Source organism: Penaeus japonicus, unplaced genomic scaffold (assembly GCF_977035675.1).
Source record: "Penaeus japonicus unplaced genomic scaffold, GWHDUDI00000001_assembly GWHDUDI00000006, whole genome shotgun sequence".
NCBI classification, from domain to species: Eukaryota; Metazoa; Arthropoda; class Malacostraca; order Decapoda; family Penaeidae; genus Penaeus; species Penaeus japonicus.
Window position 1 is genome coordinate 21550410 of NW_028234408.1, and position 7584 is coordinate 21557993.

Below are 7584 nucleotides of genomic sequence, written 5' to 3' on the forward strand. Positions count from 1 at the left end.
AAAAATCATAAATAATCGCAAGTATAGCCCTCACCAAGGATCTAACATTGATTGCAATTGCTAAAATAAAACAAAAACGGAAACCTGCATTCTCAGTTTTGAAAATCATCCTTATTTCAATCAAATAGTTCATTGTCAATATTTAGCTATGAACCCATAATTCTCTCTCTCTCTCTCTCTCTCTCTCTCTCTCTCTCTCTCTCTCTCTCTCTCTCTCTCTCTCTCTCTCTCTCTCTCTCTCTCTCTCTCTCTCTCTCTCGCTCTCTCTCGCTCGCACCAGGAGTCTCCCCGGGCAACTCAATGTGAGACTGCTGCTATCTTTCTGCAACCATTAATTCATTCAAGTTGTCTACTCAAGTTTCTCTCGGAAAATAATTGGAAATGTGATCTATACCAGCATAGATGTTAATGTCACCCAAACTACAATGCTATCTAATGATGGACACCTATAGGAGAAGTATATTCATTGCGAAAAGCAGAAATTATCTTGAGGAAATACATGATAAAAACACAGTCTTTAAGCTCAACTGAAATAAAATCCAAGAGACTGCATTCAAGCAATAATTCATACTCACTCGTTCACTACATTCGTACAATAAATTCATACACTTCACTCAAGAAAACAAAAAAAAAGTGGAAATGCAATCGAAAAAATGAATACCGTTAAAATCGAAAAACAGAAAAAAAAGAAAACTTACCAATACATTTTTTTTCATCCAAAATCCTCGTTCTTACAAGATATTACAGTAATATCTTCAATTTGATATGAAGTCCAAAAGAAATTGCATTTTATGAATGAACTTAGGATTCATCCATGGAATCATATTCGTAAAGTTCTATTAATCCATATAGAATCACACACACACACACATATATATATATATAATATATAGATAGATAGATAGATATATCGGTATTGCAAAATATATTTATGCAATAAATCGGGGCAGAAAAAAATCAACAGTCGTAGTAGAAACAGCATTCATGCAAAAATTCAATCACGTAATCATATCCATGCATGATATCAAAGTCATGCGAGACACTGTGCATGTTAGAGAACTCACTCATCCAAAAAACTACATTATTTCGGAACAATATATATTCATAGCATAACATTCGAAACAAAACAATTTAATTTTTAAAAATCTAGGCTCAGTAATGAATAATTTACAACCAACATATTCATGTATTATCTAAATCTAAGCTACAAATCACTCAGTTAAACAAACTTGCCCATGTTCAACATAATCTAAATTCATGCAACGGATCATTCAATCGAGAAAACTTATCATGGAAATTCAGTGACCACATCCATACATAATCTAAATTCATGCAACTAATCCATACCAGAAACATACATCATGAAACCAATTATTTAAGAATTTATATTCATCCAGTAAATTAAGTCTCCTCAAATATTAGTCATGCTACATGTCATTCTAGAGGACCTATACATATAAGAAAACAGTATCATGCACAGTCTAGATTCATGTAACATTAAAAAAAAAAAATATATATATATATATATGTAAAGAACTAGATTCATGAATATCCAGATACATGGATCAAATAATTCACGAGAATATAATCGTACAAGGAATTAACCCCATGCAGATTCCAGATTCAGCCAGCAAATCATTCATTAAAACATATACATACAAGGAATTAACCCCATGCAAAACCTAGATTCATGCAACAAATCATTCATGAAAACATTCTTAAAAGAAACTACACTCGTGAAAAAACAGATTCATGAAGAAAAAGACTCAAGGAGCGAAATTCATGCAAATTCTAGATTCATGCAGCAGTTCTTTTAGTGGGTCGATCTGATGTAATGGTGAGAGTCGTATTCTGGCATCCCAACCGAGGGAGGTTCAAATCACAGCCAGAGAGGCATATCCATTCCTATATCAAATGCGTTACTGCATTATTCCATCTTTCACATTGGAACAGCCTCGTTAGCATGTTATCTGCACTGCAGTTCTAATTCATTCCCGCCGATGGCCTACGCTATTAATACTCTAGTTCAGATTATATAGGTAACTTCCATAGAGCCTGTTTGCCATCTGGTTGGCTAATCTGTCTGGTGGGTCGTTGTGGTGTAATGGCTGGAGCCGAGCGCTTGCACCGCGAAAGACAGGGGGTTTATACATTTTTATTTTCATTTATACAAGGCATTGAACTCATGCAAAATCTAGACTCATGCAACAAATAATTCACGAAAGCATATTCATACAATAAATCACATTTATGCAGGCAACTACATTCACAATAACCTAAAAGTTTCTTTCGAGAACTCTTTCAAACTATAGGTTTCTCTGGTCAATTCTTCTGTCTGAGAAATGATTGTTTTAAATCATGCTCCTTTATTTCTTCCTCTCCCATTTTATTATCTCTCTTTCTATCCCTCCCTATCTCCCCCCCCCCCCAACTCTCTCGTCCATCCCTACTTCTCGTCTCTCTCCCCCCTCCCCCCCGTTCTCTTTCGCTGTCTTTCTCTCCATTCACTTCCTGTTTCATTCTCTCCCTTTCTCCCACCTCTCCTTTCTAACTCTGACTCTTTCACCACCCCCCTCTCTCTCTCTACTGGCATCCTTAAGTGCATATTTTGATGCTAAGTGTCATCAAATGTTTTGCCACTACTCTTCCGGCATCGCCTCGTTAGAAGAGAGATCTTTTGAAAAGTAAAATCAATATCTTTAATGGCAGATAAAAATAATACACACTCGTTGTTTTGTAAACAATCTGAATTTCCATGAAATGCAGAATGAAAATATCAGCATCAGATTCACTCATTCTTGCAAACAAAGATTAACAATGAAGTTTACTGATGTCTTGCAGTTCGATGATACAATCTGTAATGTTACTCACACACACGCGCGCTGTGTATGCGCATATATGACCCTAAATACGTCTTGAATTTTACATTGTAAGTTGAACTTCCATAAATCTCTAGTGAGTCAACTCATATTTACAGATTTAATAGATATATACACACATTATTATGTGTCTGACATCTGTATATCACAATACTAATAAAAAATCTCAAAGACTGAATTGTATGTTTCTATCCGACATAGTCCTCTTCTAGGTATGCGAGTGTAGTAAGTTTAGGGTAATATTAATGGCAATGAAGAGAATGCTCCCAAAGACACTGGCGCGCGGGCTCTCACGCAACAAACAACAATATTGCTTCAAAACACGCACATGTCTACTGTCTTCGCGTAGAAATGTTATACTTTATTCAGATTTAAGAATATGTCTATATATCTATATATTACTTATTTTGCCGAACACACACGCTTACATATAGAAATTCATAAAATGTGTTTACACTCAAACAAACATGGTGTGGATTACGTATACTTGTGCAAAAGTGAGTAAAGCTGAAAGTAATTCAAGGAATGCCAAATGCGGGATAACACTTCCTAATCGAGTGACCATTGAGGAAATAGCTGCATTCCTCCTCTTCCTCTGGCCGGCCGCGCTGCGCTCAGGGGTCACCGAGGACGCTCAAGGAGTTTGGTGAGGAAGAGTTGGCTGGGGAGGGGGTGGGGGAGGGGGTGGGGGTGGGGCGGTGGCAACGAGGAAGAGAGGAAGAGTGAGGACAAAGAGGGATAGAGGCAAGACTGTCTATTTTAAATAATCTTATAAGCATAAATTTACACACGCACATACACAGACACACACACACACACACATATATGTGTGTGTGTGTGTGTGTGTGTGTGTGTGTGTGTACGTGTGTGTATAAAAGGAAATAAAACGAAAGAGAGCGCGGACCCTTTCACACAAGGTTCTTTCACAGTAAACATCTTGTCAATGACTAAGTTGACTTAGTAAGTTAAGAGAAATGACCTTGGACTCGCTGCGATAGTCATAGATTTTACTCATCGATCACATACTTACGTCCAAGATACAAACAACTAATGAATGACTGGTTATACACGGTATTTAAGACTGGCCACGGCGTGTTCAAAATGTCTGTGAGGCACTTACGACTACTGTGAAAAGAGCGTGCCACAGGAGGCTTTCCTCGGCTCCGCAATCCTTTAATCATGCATATCATCGGCGACACGATCACAAACAACCAAACTCCTACTAAGGTTCTGGCAACCGTAATCATAATCAAACCCACATCGGGACAGAAATCTACGATATTGCCAAGTTCTTCGCTAGTATACCACATATTACCCTTTTCTTCTGTGCGGTCGCCATCTATCCTACTTTCTTCACTTCCATTGCCATATGTCACCACTTTATTCACTTTCGTTACCATCTATCACCACTTTCTCCACGTCCTTCACTATTATTGTCATAGGTCACCCTTTTCTTTACTAGCATTACCATCTATCTTTACTTTCTTCACGAACACTTCTATACATCACCACTTTCGTCACTACTATCACCATATACCACCACTATTCAATACGGTCACCATCCATTACTACTTCCTTCACCACCATCACCGCACAAAGATATCACCATAGGTTTTATCCCACGCAGTAACCACAATCAACAACCACATCAACTTATTAACAAGAAGCAGCAACTTGCCCCCAACTTTCGACCGTTAATAACGTTGTTCCCCCGAGGTTGTACTTGGGATGTGATTTCTTTCGAACTATCTCACCGGAAACCTCGGGAATGCCGTAGGTCAATTAACAAACTGATTGGGATAAGTTTATTTCTATTTACCTATTGTTGCTCACGGTGATATATACATATATACATACATATATATATATATATATATATATATATATATATATATATATATATTTACATGCATATATATGTGTGTGTATATATATATATATATATATATATATATATATATATATATATTTATATATATATATGTATGTATGTTTGTATGTGTGTGTATGTATATACATAAATATATATATATATATATATATATATATGTATATATATATATATATATATATACATATACATATACAGATACATACACACACACACACACACACACACACACACACACATATATATATATATATATATATATATATATATATATATATATATATATATATATATATATATATGGGTGTGTGAATGTATGTATGCATGTATATGTGTGTGTATGTATATGTATATACATATACATACACATACATATACATGCATACACACACACACACACACACACACACACACACATATATATATATATATATATATATATATATATATATATATATATATATATATATATATATATATATATATATGTGTGTGTGTGTGTGAATGTATGTATGCATGTATATGTATGTGTATGTATATGTATATACATACGTACATCATAACAATAAAGATGATGAAGTTCACAATAACAAAAATAACAGAAGTATCGCAATAACAATTATAGATAAAGGTGGCAGAGGCTTTTAAAGACCCGATTAGTCTTGGTCCAGGCAACCCTATCGCCACCTCCAGCTTCAGTAACAACGCGGCTTCCTTGATTCATAGACGCGTGAGTCATATTGCCAAGCCCAGTCCTAGCAAGGGTGATAGGGTGCAAACGGGGAGCGAGCGGCGCATGGGTGGGACGGAGATGCTGAGTGCATGAGGATTGTTATCATGATTAGTAGCTTCATGTATTTGTGTACATATATATATATATATTTATGTATTTATATATATATATATATATATATATATTTATAAATATATCAATATACACACATATATTTATATATATATTCATATGTATATTTATGTATATATACATATATACATATCAATACACAGATATATATATATATATATATATATACATATATGTATATATATATATATATATATATATATATATATATAGTTATATATATATATATATATATATATATATACATATATATATATATATATATATATATATATATATACATATATATATATATATATATATATATATATATATATATATATATATATATATATATATATATGTGCACGTGCGTTTGTGTGTATATGAATGCGTGCACACATATACACAAACAAGGAGAACCACGCTCATACACATAAATACATGCAAATGCAACATGCATAAACAAACTAACTTTATCCAGCACAAACACACACACACTCACCCCCCAACACACACACACACACATACACACGCACACACACGCATACACATGCACACACACACACACACACACACACACACACACACACATATATATATATATATATATATATATATATATATATACATATATGTATATATGTAAATACATACATATGTACATATATATATATATATATATATAAATATATATATATATATATATATATATATTATATATATAATATATAGATAGATAGATAGATATGTGTGTATATATATATATATATATATATATATATATATATATATATATATATATATATATATATATATATGTATATGCATATATATATGTATATATATACATATAATTTATAATTGTAATAACAATAAAAAAACAAATCCTTTACTCATCAGATCTGATGTAATTGATAGGACTGAAAAGCTCTTCAGTCATATAACATATACAATACAGCAATTAACGTAAGTTATAACAATATAGCCAGGATCTACGCCGCTAGTTTTGATATCGGAAATGCCTCTACATACATCCATGATAAGCTTATGTACGGGAGATGAATCCGTTGAAGACCGAGCTGTGGCTCTGGCTCCATCGGGCGGATGAGGTACCGTAGTAGTCACTGGCGTCTGTTTGTTTATGTGATGGCGTCTCGGTGTGTCGCGAGGATTACGCACAAACGTCACTGTCGGATCGCGATGAAAAAATGTAGCTGGGTTATCAGTGTCTTGGAATTTGGTGATGATCCGAGGTAGATGAATACATGCTGAGATAGATACAGAGTAGACCAAAGAGTTGATTTGTGGTAGTAGATGAATACATGCTGAAATAGATAAAGACTAGACCGAAGAGTAGATTTGTGGTAGTGAACTCTCTTGAGTGTTTTTAAACCATCAGTTTAAAGGGTTGCAAGATGAACTCACAACAAGCTTCTGCAAGGCAAGAAGGAGTCGTTTGCAACCAGCAAAATAGTTTAACTTCCTACTCAAGATCGTCATTTATAAGACAAAGGAGAGGCACAGAGCCACTCGCTGTGGAGACCTCTATTGTGTTCCGGGATTATGCACGTTGTGATGGCGAGGTTAATGCAACACGCTCTGGATGGACGGAAAACCAGTTTAATGCTCGAGTTCCTTCGATATGGTTTGCTTCCCCAAGTAGTTGGCTCTGTGTTGAATGAGGATTAAACTTCCATGCTTTATATGGGAATTATCAAAGTATAATCTTAATTTGTGTATGGAATAGCTTTAATTCAAACGCCTAAATGAGTCATTGTAAAATAAAAGAAACTCTTGGTTTTGTAGAGAGTAATTTAGACAAACACAAAGCTGCTGACCTGTGGGAAAATCATTTACAATCTATAATAAACGAGGCAACCCGAACTGTAAATAAAATAATCGAAATCAATACACTCTGTCCTGAAACATGAACTTAATACGAGCTCATAAGTATATCCTGAACAATA